This window comes from Poecile atricapillus, chromosome 6 (assembly GCF_030490865.1).
Source record: "Poecile atricapillus isolate bPoeAtr1 chromosome 6, bPoeAtr1.hap1, whole genome shotgun sequence".
Lineage (NCBI taxonomy): Eukaryota > Metazoa > Chordata > Aves > Passeriformes > Paridae > Poecile > Poecile atricapillus.
This window is the reverse complement of record NC_081254.1, coordinates 37194631-37208109: the sequence shown is the minus strand read 5'-3', so window position 1 is coordinate 37208109 and position 13479 is coordinate 37194631.

The following is a 13479-nucleotide window of genomic DNA, read 5'->3' as shown; positions in this document are numbered from 1 at the left end:
AACCTACAGGAAAACCGGGATTTTTAACCTTGCTTCCTCTCTTCTCCTGTGTTTCCATAGTTTTCATGCCAGATGAAAACAGATTTGATGAAAATAGGTGCTAAAGCTGCAGAACACTTTGGATTTATTATTATTATTATTATTATTATTATTATTATTATTATTATTATTATTATTATTATTTTATGCATTGCAAACTGTTCCACTCTGAGTGTGTGTCTGTGTATCCTGTTTAAGCGGCGGCATAATCAGATGCATCCCACTAAAAAAAAAATAAGCTGGATTTTAGGGATGAAAGTCTGCCTGATGCCTACTGGCGCTTTTCCTTTTAGTTTTATTTCAAAGGTTTGAATAATGAGCATCTAAATGGTTCCTCTAACTTTCAACGCAAGGAAAACACAAAAGGAGAAAACCCACATATGACAATTCCTAGAGCAATCCACCACCTACGACACATCTGGGTAAGAGCCCTGCTGAGGAAATATGTTTTGTCAGCCCACAGTGAGTTTAGACACAGGAAGATGATAAAAATTCCTTAATCAAAACGAAGGAATAAGAGTCTCTAAAAGTACATGCCAATTATTGCGGAGCAGCTTTTAAAAGTCTTTCAAGCTTTTAAAGATTATTCAAAGCACTTGAAATAGGCTTCAATCTAATGCCTCATTTCATTGCATTAAACAGCCTAGTTAATAAAGAATCAATATATTCAAAGGGCAAGGTTATCTTTTGTCTATAAGGGGTGGTGTCATTCTGAACCTTTTATAGTTCAAATGCTGAAAAAGACCTCATGAAATCCATACTCATCAAGTGGGTCAACTAGAGCAATAAAGAGGCCTCTGAAAGAATGGCTGCACTCCTTTAAAACAACTATAAGTCTTATCTCCCCGCATAGTCCTCGCCAGGCTCCGCCAGAAAATGTCAATTTCTCATCAAGACAAGAGCCCCGGCGATAATTTTTTTTTCCAGGGAACACACACAATTAGGAGAATGCAGAAAGGCCCCACCAGTGATTTGTGGCTTATTATGTCACCGGCGGGCCGCGATCCGCCGCTGAGCAGATAATAAGGGCTGTTGATAACCGAGGTGTCAATACAGCCCAGGGTGATTTTTGAATGCGAGCCCTTGTGCCGCGCCTCCCCTCTCTGGCGCAGATCGCGGGGCCGATAACCGCGCGCGCCCCGCAATTAATGCCCTGAATCAACGCCACAAAGGAGCCCCCATTCTTTATACTCCCTGAGACAATTCCCCGCTTTACCCTTCAAGGAGCTCTTTTATGTGCGAATAAGGTTGCTTTTAATGAAATTGAAACTCATCAGAGGAAATCAAAACCCTCAAATCAGATTACAAATTGATTTTTTTTTTTTTTTTTTTTTTTGGCCACTTGTCGTTGCTCGGTGCAGTGCCCTAAGTTTTACAGGAAAGGGAAGAGAAAGCACCCAACAACCTCTAAGCTAAAGCATAGAAAGGAGGAACGTTCCTGAAGTCCCACAAGTCATAAAAAGTTTTAAAAAGTTGCTGGTATTCTTCAAAACTCTATCTTTACCCAGATACCTCATAAAACACCAAAGTTGTAATTAATTGATTAAATGAACTGAAAATTCTAGAAGTTAAAATTGTAGAAATGAAATAATGAAACCCAAGCCCTTTCCCTTTCTCATATGCAATGCTGAATTTCATTGATAGGTAGATGATCAAATATATTTTCTCAGTGCTCAGGTCAAAATTAACCGATGGAGGAGCTGAGTCCTCCTGGTCTGGGACCCTGCTTCAGCTGGTGACTCACCAGAGCACTCTGGCCAGCTGAAATATCACAGTGACAGAGGTGATGCAGTTGTGGCTCCATTTTATTTCTTAAACATTTCATTTCTTGAACATTTACACAAAGCAACAGTTGCACTTCATAGTTTTGTTTTCTCTTTGTCGGCTTCGTGCTAATACTGAAAGGACGTAATGAATTAAAGGGTGTAGTTAATTAGTCACAAAATTGTACATTTTTGGTGCAAAGCTTTGAGAGGGTTTTGGTTATGTGACTCTTTGTTTGCATTTATCTTTAAATAAATGAAGCTGTTTGAGAAATGACTTTGTAGCAAAAGACAGCAAATACCTCCAGACTGCACAGGGGTGGTGAGGGTGCAAGGAAATTATCTGGAAGCTGCTTTGCTTCAACCAAACATCACAGATTTCCTACTGTGTAAAATCTAAAATAGAAATACCAATTGAAAAAAGAGGAAACTGGGGCTGGAATTGGTGTCAAGAGCTGCCCTCTATCTCTGCAGAAACATGGTATGGAAATATCAAGGGGAAGATGGAGAGAAGAAAGGAGGAAGAGGTGAAAAAAAATTGTACAATGAAACCAAATAAAGTTGTATTTAATGATCTCCTTCCGTGTGCCATGGAATTCTGTTGCGGGAGCAAGTTCTTGGGGTGTCTCTGGGATTGTTTGGGTGGGAGGGGAACCCAAATCCCACCCATCCCACCCCAGCCATGGCAGGGACACCTTCCCCTGTCCCAGCTGCTCCAGCCCCAATGTCCAGCCTGGCCTTGGGCACTGCCAGGGATCCAGGGGCAGCCCCAGCTGCTCTGGGCACCTGTGCCAGGAACACTTTTCCTCCTTAGGACAGCTCTAGGTCCAGGCTCTTGTGTCCACAGACATAAAATAAACAGTAATGAGTGTAAAGAATTTTAATAGTAATAATAGTACCAATAATAATACTCTTCTTCTTCTTCCTCTTCTTCCTCTTCTTCCTCTTCTTCCTCTTCTTCTTCTTCTTCTTCTTCTTCTTCTTCTTCTTCTTCTTCTTCTTCTTCTTCTTCTTCTTCTTCTTCTTCTTCTTCTTCTTCTTCTTCTTCTTCTTCTTCTTCTTCTTTTTCTTTTTCTTCTTCTTCTTCTTCTTCTTCTTCTTCTTCTTCTCCTTCTTCTTCTTCTTCTTCTTCTTCTTCTTCTTCTTCTTCTTCTTCTTCTTCTTTTTCTTCTTCTTCTTCTTCTTCTTCTTCTTCTTCTTCTTCTTCTCCTTCTTCTTCTTCTTCTTCTTCTTCTTCTTCTTCTTCTTCTTCTTCTAACATCCAATTATTATTATAACATCCAATAACCATTTCACAAGTTTATTTGTACAGACTAGTTCAGTCCATGGTGCTTCTCCACCTTTTTTGGTTTATCTGTGTCTCATCTTAGAGTAGGTCATGACTCCAAAAAATGCTGTAGTGTCCAAGTATCTCTGCCAAGGACTTCCAAGATTTCTCCTCAACAATTTCCTCGCTTATTCCATCCCTTAAGCACAGCCTGAAAAACTTTACAGAGGTTGAGCAGTGTTGAGGGACCAGCCAGAGGCTCTGAGGCACCAAGGGGTGAAGCCAAGCCTATGGGTGAGGACCAGAGACCTCACAAATCTCAACAAATCTTAACAAATCCCTGGAGCTGTTAAAGCCTGAGCAGCAGGGGCCCAAGGATATCAGTACTTAGCAAAATATAAACATAAATCATGTTTTTTTTTTAATTAGGAAGCAACTCAGAGAAGTTTCAAAGCTCTAAACCCGTATTAACTGCCCCAAACCTGCTGAAATAATGTTTTACAGAGGTCCAAGCCATCCTTTCCCACCTCAGACCCTTTCCAGGGATTTGTCAGGATCCTTCAGCACTTCAGCCCTGAGCAGTGACAGAGCACAGGGAAAATACAGACTAAGAGCAGTACTTTAAACAAAAAATTGTGTCCTGGAACAGCCTATTCAGGGCATTGCACATAAAGATTTCAAAAATCCTCTGCTTTTGGTGCTTGTAAAAGGCCATGACCAAGTAACTGGAATGGCTCAAAAATAATAAATACAGAAATAAATACAGAAATTAATAAATACAGTTGATCCATTAGCTATATTTACATTAGTGATGTGCACCAGAAATCTGCAACACATAATTTTAAATCTGGTTTTCTTTTTCCTAAATTAGCCTGGAAAGCAGCTACCAGGTTTATGCTCTTGCTGGTCTGGTACATCCCCTGAGTATCATAAAAGAACCTATGGGAACTTTATCAAGGGGAGAGATTTTTCTCCCAAACTGTGATGGGGAGAGTTTATTCAGCATTCTTCTGATGTCTCAGGGTCACAGAATGGTTTGGAGCAGACAGGACCTGAAGGATGATGCAGTGCCATGGGCAGGGTGTGCCGTGTCCCTCTGTCCCAGGCTGCTCCAAGCCCTGTCCTGGGACACCCCTGGGTGCTGAGGGTGGCATTTCACCCACCAGCATGGAGCAGTGCTGAGGCTGCCCTGGGAGCCAGCCCAAGGAAAAGAATGGCTTTTGTAAATAATTCAGATTGAATGCAGAATAGCTTTAGGCAGATGACACTTTGGGGGTCATCTCGAGATGGTCCAGGTGACCGAGCTGGCAGGATCCAGATCAGCACCTGGAGTCAGAGTTCTTGCAGTGGCAAATTTGGTGACAGCGATTTCACCAATGGCAGAGTTGGGTTGGTTTTCTCCTCTTCATTTCAATGTATTCATCTGGTCCAGGTCAATGACAAATTCACTCAGAAATAAAAACATGATTCAGAGTTGGGAGAGCAGAAAATGTGTTTTCCTCTTCCTATCTATGAATAAAAAAATAAATTTGAAAGGATAAGATCTTCTGGGTTTTAATATCTTAAGGATGTGATGATCAGAAACCACCTATTATTTTTTTTTTTTTTTACTATAGATAATAATATCTCCTTTGCATATTAACTTTATCAGTGAAATTAATTAATGAAATTTATCATTCAGGTGCAGAATATGCTCCTTGATTTTGCAGCCAGCTCTATTTTGGTAAGTCTGGTTAACTGATGGAATTAATGCTGTTCTCACCACAGTGGTACTGAACTCTCATTTCCATCCAAAAAGAACTTGACAACTCATATAATAAAAAAGAAATGCAACATTCTGCATTCTCATCCCTACAAAGATATAAACCACATAATCAGATCATGAAATATAATTGCATACATGAATGTAAATAAATTAAATAATAGGGAGAGCTCCCTGATCAGTCAAAGGAAGTGCAAATTCAGTAACGCTCTTAGATTTGAACAAAAACAGTTAAATTTGTTGATAATGGGAATAATCTCCCCTTAGGAGAATGAGCTGACATTCTCAAGGAAAAATTAATAAAAGATAGATCAGATGGTACATTTTCCCTCATTTTCAGTGAAAATCATATTTGAAAACCATTTTGGATGAGGATAAGATTGAATTTTCTGTACATTTTGAGAGAAACAGACTTATGGTTTTCTCCAAAATTTTTTTTGTCCTTCTAGTCAAGTTTTGGGTTCTTCTTTTCCCCCCTCTTTTTTTTTTCCTTTAATTTTTTTCACTTGCCATCCCCCTGAAGTGGGTGTTTGGGGCAGGGTGGTGATGTCAGAGGAGCAATGGGAGAAGGAGAGGGTTCATATCTGAATGTATCCCTAAATAAAGTTATCCTGTGAGCCTCAGCCTTTTGTCTTTTCTTTTACAGAAACCCACCCTTCCTTTTCCTTCCCTTGACCCATATCTTCCCACAAATTGGGATTTAGCAATTTCACTCCTCAGGCTGCTTATTGAAACCTCCTGGTGTCTCGCTTTCCCAGCAGAGCCCTCCTGTCACCGGCCCTGTTGTTTGATCTGGAGCTGAACATGGGAATGGTAAAATCTGGGATCAGTGCAGTCACTCCCAGCAGCCCATCCAGGCTCTCCCCAAGCTCTGTGGGGAAGAGCTCTGATGCCCAGCTTTGTCCTGCACTGGGGGCACATCTTTGGGTCGTGTTTTTCTGCTAGCAGGTGATGTGAAGGAGGTGCAATATCACAGAATTGTGGAATGGTTTGGTTTGGAAGGAACCTTAAAGCTCTTCCTGTTCTAACCCCCTGCAGGGACACCTTGCACCAGAGCAGGCTGCTCCAAGCCCGTCACACACCTGGGCAGGCCTGGGTGTGCTGCAACAACTTAGGTCTAACACCTTTTTTTTAAATTTTTTTGCCTTTCAAATTATTAAATTGTTTTTTAAATCCCAACTCCTCGGGGGTGATGGAATACAGGAGATCACAGGTGTTTGGTGAGCTTCTGGGGCAGTTCAGTTCCAGCCCCTGAGGGCGAAGCTGTGACACCACACCTGCTGATCTCCTGAAATTCTCCTCTTTGGGCTGAGTTTTGCTGCCTCACTGAAGCTAAGCTGAGCCTAGCCCAGCCTGGCCTTTGCTTGGGAAGAGGCAGAGCCTGAGCTCTCTGCCAGCCAGTCATGGAGCACCTGGAGTGGGGATGGCAGCTGATGTTGGATGTTTGATGTTTCCAACAAGGCAAATCCGCTCACCTCTCACCATCACTCCCCTCAGCCCTCACTCAGCGGCTCATCCTGGGCTCATGGTGAGGGATAACCCATCCCAGTTCCTTGGAATACGTGATGTGGATCCTGGGAAGCCGCCTTGGATCCATCCCAGTGAGGTACAGGCACAGCAATTAGTAAAATCAAGGTGTATTTCCTACATCATGCAGCTGGGGGCATTTTGCAACTCATTTCGCCAGAGAAAAACTTGTTATTTAATTGGCTTGGCTGCTGCTGGATCAGATTCAAAATGAGTGGGAATATCAGGTCCTGCCAGATATATTCAATCATATTCCTGCTTTTTTTCCCTGACTGGATCCAGCGTGCCAGTGAGCAGTGAAGCAGTTAAATATGGACATGTGAATTCCAGCAACGCTGAGATTTCAAACTTAACACCCCACCAGGATGAAGGAGGAAAACGAGCATCTCCCTCCACTCTCATCCTGTCCCTGTGGCGAGTTTAAGGGGAAGAGAATTCACAATGGTTTGGCCAAATGGTGCAAGTTGGGTATTTCCTATTCACCCTGATAAACTGAGAATAACATCTCCTGCAGCCTCCAGATAAATAAATAATAATTTTAAAAAGCCTGCCAGAATTCAGAATTATTGGGTGAGGTGAGGCTGGTGGGCACGGTGGAGATAGGGCACAGTGGCACTGTCCCCCCTGGGTGGGATGGGACATTTCCCACCACCACAACCCTGCCCAAGTGAAACTGAGCGGAGAAGGGGGGAAAAAAAGAGACATCTAAATGAGTCCAATACTGATTATTAAGTTCCTGAGAGGCAATCTAATTTAGCTATATAAAATCATGAAAGGGGAAGAATTAATTGATACTAATGAGTTATATGAGATAGCATCATAATTAATTCCTAAATAGAAAGAGGACATCGGCTGGAGCGAGGGGGGGATCAGACTGGCCTATATATCATAATAGATTACAGAGGCTACTTGAGAGGAGAAACAAACTGCCAAAGTCAGAGTGGGATGGAGTTAGGAAGTCTTTGCCAATGCAAAGAAAAGTCTTTCCAGCAGATGCTGAAAGCTGGGAAGTTCAAGGACCACTTTGGCACGTCCCTGCTGGTCCCCCCGTGGCATTTGCACCAGCCCTCGCCCGGGCTGTCCATCAGGGAGCACAAACACAGCCCGTGCTGGTGGTTGCTGAGGTAACTACAGAGATTTCATTTGATTTCCTCCCCCTAAATCGTGTGGTGGGTAAATAAGTGCATAATCCCACGGAAACTTCACGGAGCACTACACACTCCAACACTGGTGCACCAACTCGGACAAATAATTTGGGTGTGATATTTGGAGCCAAGCTGCCTTTTCTCCTGCTCCATTTTGGGTACAATTACTCCTTTGGGGGACAAATCACAGGTGACCGCTCATAGACTGGGAGACCAAATCCTATGATGAATCACAGGAACAAAATTATATAAGGACAGGGCATTGTTTGTGTAAATTCCATAAAATCATCATCATGTCCTGACTCCGTGTCCACCGACACAATTCAGAGACCTCTGCAGCCTTTCTCCTGAAAACCAATCTTAGAAACTGTGCTTTGTTTTTCTTCTCCATCTTAGGTTTAGTTTGCAAAAAAATTCAGTTGCTGCTGCAGGGTAGAGCTCAAAGTACTCAGTGTTGGGTGCTCTTTTAGAGGGGAAATAGTGGAAAACTATTTTGATTTTTATAGTTGTGTTCACTAAGAGGAAAAAAATAGAGGAGAGGTGGAGAGGGATTTTGGGCAAGGGGCTGGAGTGCCAGGACAAGGGAGAATGGCTTTGGACTGCCAGAGAGCAGAGTTAGACGGGATATTGGGAAGAAATTAAATATTATCATATAATCTAAACCAGGAGTGGGATGGAGCCAGGCAGAGAAATGGAAATGGGGTAGAAAATCAGTAATTTAAATGTGAGGAGCTGATGTTCATCAGCCTTAAATTACTACTGATGGCTTCTCCTAAGATTTAACTTCATCCTTAAAATACCTCTGGAATTTTCAAAATCAGTCCTAGCCTGGTGATCTCTTCCCAGTACAAATAAATTAAACATTAAATGGAAATAATGTGTGGATTTCCAGCTTTGGGTTTGCTGCCCAGTTTAGTGCTGCCACTGGTGCTTCTTCCTCATGACAAATTCACAGTGATGAATGTACCAAACAGGCCACAGTGGTTCTGAAAATCACATTTAAATTTGATGGAGGGCAAAGGCAGTAGATTACAAAAGTATTTGAGCAGGAGAAATATTTGAAGGAGGATGAAGGAAATGGTAAAGGATGAGGATGAATAAAATAATGAAAATTAACAAAGTGATGATTGAGAGAATGATGAAATAAATGATAAAGATGAAGAAAAATACAGTAAAAATTAAGAAAATGTAAACAATGGTGAAGAAAATTATTAAATAAATGGCGACAGTGAAAATTATGGGGAAAAAGAAGATGAGGAAAATGTTGAAAAAATGATGAAATTACTAAAAATAGGAAAATTATTAAAAAAACCACAAAGATGAAGAAAATGATGAAATAAATGATGGAGATGAAGAGGAAGAAAAGATGATGAGGAAGAAAAGCTTTCACATTTCTCAACCAGAGCCACCCCAACAGGCTTCCCGCCGCCGGATCCCGCTCGCAGGTGGAAAAGCCGCTCGGACGCCGGCACAGAGCTGCTGATAAATCTAATCCTGAAGGATTGGAAATGAGGTAAAAGAAATTCTGATGAAAATTATGTACATGTACTTTGACAAGCTCATAAACACTGCAGCCATGATAAGTTTTCTTATTTTTTTTTTTTTTTTTTTTTTAAGACCCGACACAACTGTGTAAGCCCAAACTCTAATTTTTACAGCCCTGGGTTTGGAGATCTGTCATTGGGAGATATAATGGAAAGAATAATTGCCTGGTGGCTGCACAAACAGGAGATGTGTTGTCAGGCTGCAGTTTGGAGGCTACATCTGGCTTCGGAAATGATTGATGCTGTCTCTGTGTGTGATTCAGGAAACCATTTTTTCTCCTTTCTATTTTTTTTTTTTTTTTTTTCTCCTCCCCCCGCTAACACAACCACCACGCCGAACCTTCAGTTAAATCAGTATTAAAGAAAACTTTTGATTTATTCCTCCTGCACCGCGGCGCTGCGGCCGGGCAGCGCGCAGCCCTCGCGGCCGCGGCGGGCACGTGATTCCAATTTGAAATTAAAAAGTCATGTCTGAATAACACAACAGCATTCTCATTTCCTAATACTCTGCTTTTTACTACTTTGCATTCAACTGTGAAAAGTCTTTTAAAACTCTGAACAGCAGTAAAACTTGAATGAATTTTTGACCCATTATTGCATAGCGGGTGCGCTTTCCAAGTTGGAGAGACTGCCAAGTTCTCCCCACCTAATATTTCCACTTTAATTGTGCCACTTGAGAAATTTACGTGCCTCAAAATATGGCATGAATCTTACGCTTATTGCAGTATCATTAGCAGCAACATTTAAGCAACATCTGTGTGCTATAGAACTAATTGAAGTAGCAGAAGTGGCAGCTGTAAATCCACAGGAAGATGGCAGTTTGCACCCAGCACTGCTGAGTTAGCGGGTAACTGTCAGCCTGTTCCTGCAATCTGCTCTCGAGGACTACGGTACAGGCACACAATGTCCAAAAAAATACAGCGAGGAGGCTAATGATCCTATTAACCACTTTGCTGCACCAATTTGGCTGTTTTTCCAGTTTCCTTGTTGGATTTCATTATATATTTCACCGTTCCAGTAAAAAAGTCCAGTATGAGACGTGCTCGCTTACTTAAGGGGGGGGGAAGCTCCTGCTCGGTCGAATCAACACACAAACCACTCTTTTTTTTTCCTTTAAAATTCCATTTATTTCACCGCCTTTTCCATTGTTTAATTTTTCTTCATCACGCACGCCCGGGTGAAAAAGAACTTTCCCCAACTGTTAATGGTGGTATTTAAAGCAATGACATTTTCCTCCCCGGGATGTAACATTTCCAATAATCAATAAAGCTGGAGGCAGAGGAGGGGAGGGGAAAGTCTCTTTTTTTTTAGGTGGGAGGGTGGAAGCACATCTTCATGGGGGCCGGGAAGGCCGCGCGTGGCCGGCTGCACGCCAGCCCGGGCGCTGATTGCGCTAATTGGTGATTACAGAGGGAGGAAGGTGTATCAAGCAGCATGTCCTGGTATTACCGACTAATCCAGGTTCAGAGCCGCTCCTTCCATCTTCATTTGCGCCTTGGGTGGGGAAGAGCAGGTTCAGCAGCCTGGCACGGACGCTCACAGCGGAATCGAGCGGGAAACGGGGATGGTTTGGGGCGAGGGCAGTGGGGTTTTGGAGGCCACATCCCCCCACTGCCACCGGCCACCTGCATCCCGGCCATGGCACGGCCCCAGGGAGCCGGCAAGGCGCCGCTGGAGGCCCCTTGCCATCATCTGCTTGCCAAGAGCCCAAGTTCATTAGAGGCCCGGCACGTCCGCGGGGCCACCATGTGACAGGCCGGGAGCCACCGGTATTTGTTGTCTTAATGCACAAGTACTCGGGGACTGGGCTGATAAGGAAAAAACTGTTCGGAATCTGCTGCTCTACACGCTCAGGGTGGCACGGGCCAGCGCGATATTGAAAATCAATAGTCACGTGGTGGTTTAAAGGTTAGAGGTCCCCTGAATTAACTTTCTTGTACTAAATTACCAGATCTGTTTATTTATTTATTTCCCTACCTGCCTCTTTATTTATTTTTTTTCCCTTTTTTTTGCAGTGACTGGGGGAGATGAGCTGGCTTTGAAGGGACGCGGTTTGCACCTGGAGCGAGGAAACAGAAAAACCTTTTCATACTTGGTGTGAGGATTTAAATGGGAGCATTTTAATAATGAGAAAATTTAGAAGACACAGAGCAATGTCCAAAATGGCAACGGAGCCATGAACATTGGTACTGGCCTGAAAATTAAAATGCAGCTTCAGCTTTTTAACTCACATCCGTGCAGTTCCTGCATTTGTGAGTCATGTAATACTTAAATTAACCCATGTTTTATTGCTAACAGTGTTTGGAAAATGTAAAGGAATGTTATTATTTGCAATATTTATTTGTTAGGAATGAACAATATTGTCACAAATAAATCGAGCTATTAGAGTCAAAGCTTGTGAAGATATAATATTGCTTTTCACCACTGAGCACATTGCGCTCCCAAGAACTCCTCCAGTGTGGAGCTGCTCACACTGGAAGCACATTCCTGACAGGTCTTTAGCTCCTCTGCTTTCAGGTACTGCAAAACCCATATTATGCTTTTTTTCACTGAGTAGATTTGTTATTTAACTTATTGCAATGTTTTCATTCCCCAGGTACGCTGGCAGCCGGGTTTTCAGTACTGTAGGATCACAGAACATCCTGAGCTGATGGGGCCCACAAGAACCAGCAAAGTCCAACTCCTTGAATATTGGAATGCTGGATGTTTGCAGCCTGGCTTGGTGCTCCTCAGAAGGGCCAAGGTGGATCTGGGTCCCAGCTGCCCACTGAACACAGCAGGAGCTTTGGGATTTGGCAAACCCTCTGAGGGACCATTAACCACCCTGGCAAATCCCAGGATGGGTGGGAAGGGACCCCAAATCCCACCCATCCCACCCCAGCCATGGCAGGGACACCTTCCCCTGTCCCAGCTGCTCCAGCCCCAATGTCCAGCCTGGCCTGGAAGTGGCAGCAGCAGTGCCAGGGGCTCTGGGGGGCTCTGGGGGGCTCTGGGGGGCTCCCCAGGGTTCCCCCCACCCCTTTCCCATGGGAACACCCCGGGGCAGGGGCAGCCCTGGGCTCTGTCCCCTTTGTGCCACCCGACCCCTCTGGGTGGCCGCAGGGAGGGAAGGTCTGAAGCAGCCACCGAGGCTTTGAAGCACCAGGAAAAAAACACTTCCAGGAGTTTTAGACACTGCAAAAGATTTTTCTTTCTGGGTCAGAGACGCTTCTCCAAAGCCTTTTTTTCCTAGAAATACTCGGCTGTTTTAAGATTTATTGATTGCTACAGCTTAAATCTAATTTTCTCTTATCACAGTGTGTCTGTATCCATGAGTGCTGTCCCAGCCAGGAAGGGACACCCGGGTGCTGCCACCAACAGGGCACTGGAGCTGGGCCAGGGGCACAAATAAAGTCCAAAATAAGGGAAAAAATCAAAGGTCTCAGGTCTCATTGCTGGACTGTATGAAGCACCTCTAAAAAGAAATTCCAAACCACGTATTGTAGGATTTTTCCAGAGAAATACCATGTGTCTGCTTTCAAAATTAAAATGTTCCTTTTTAAATTTCAATTTTTTATTTATATGATTAGTTATAATATCAGCGCATTATTATACACAATATATCACACTACATAATAATTAGATATTATAATACAATGCAGTATAATAAAAATATTATAAATGAATTTTTAAATTAAACTTTAAATAATTTAAAAATGAAAATTAAAGACAACCTTCTCAGCTCTGGAATCTTCAGACTCCTGTTCATCAGTGTCAGACCCATCCCTGCCATGGCCAGCTCCAGCTTCTGGGTATTTCCAGGTGTGTTCCACCTGCACACAGCGGCTTTGAATACACATTTCCAAAAATTCAACCTAAAGCACACCTTGCATTTTGATAAATGAACAAATAAAATATGAAGACGAGGTTGTAATTAATGAAAATCTCCTGGTGCTCAGGGTCTGCTCAACCCCTACACAATTTTACCTGTGTGAAGAGCCCTGGTCACACAGTACGGGATCCATGTACCCACAAATTCCCACATAAATGGAATTATACCGAGGTAGGAACCAGAAAACCATCATTTGAAAGCACAACATGAACCCAGATTTCCTGGTTTGCACATACACAAAACAACCCTATAGAAACCCTAAGATTTATTTCTTTTATAGCTGTCATTCTTAACTAGCACACAACTCCCCTAATGTTTATTTCTGCCAGCAATCTTATTAATTCCCATACTACTTCTGGACCATGCTTGCACTACAGAAATAATTTTAATTGAACATTTATTAAAATAAATGCTTTGTCAGGATATCCCCACTCCATCTGGCTGCACTGGGCAGGCATTATTTCCTGGATGTGTCTGCTTTATACAACGTCTTCTCCCACAGCTCTCGCTGACGACCAGAGCTGGTGATTAGATTGGGGGTGGCTTTTGCCCAGCAGTGTT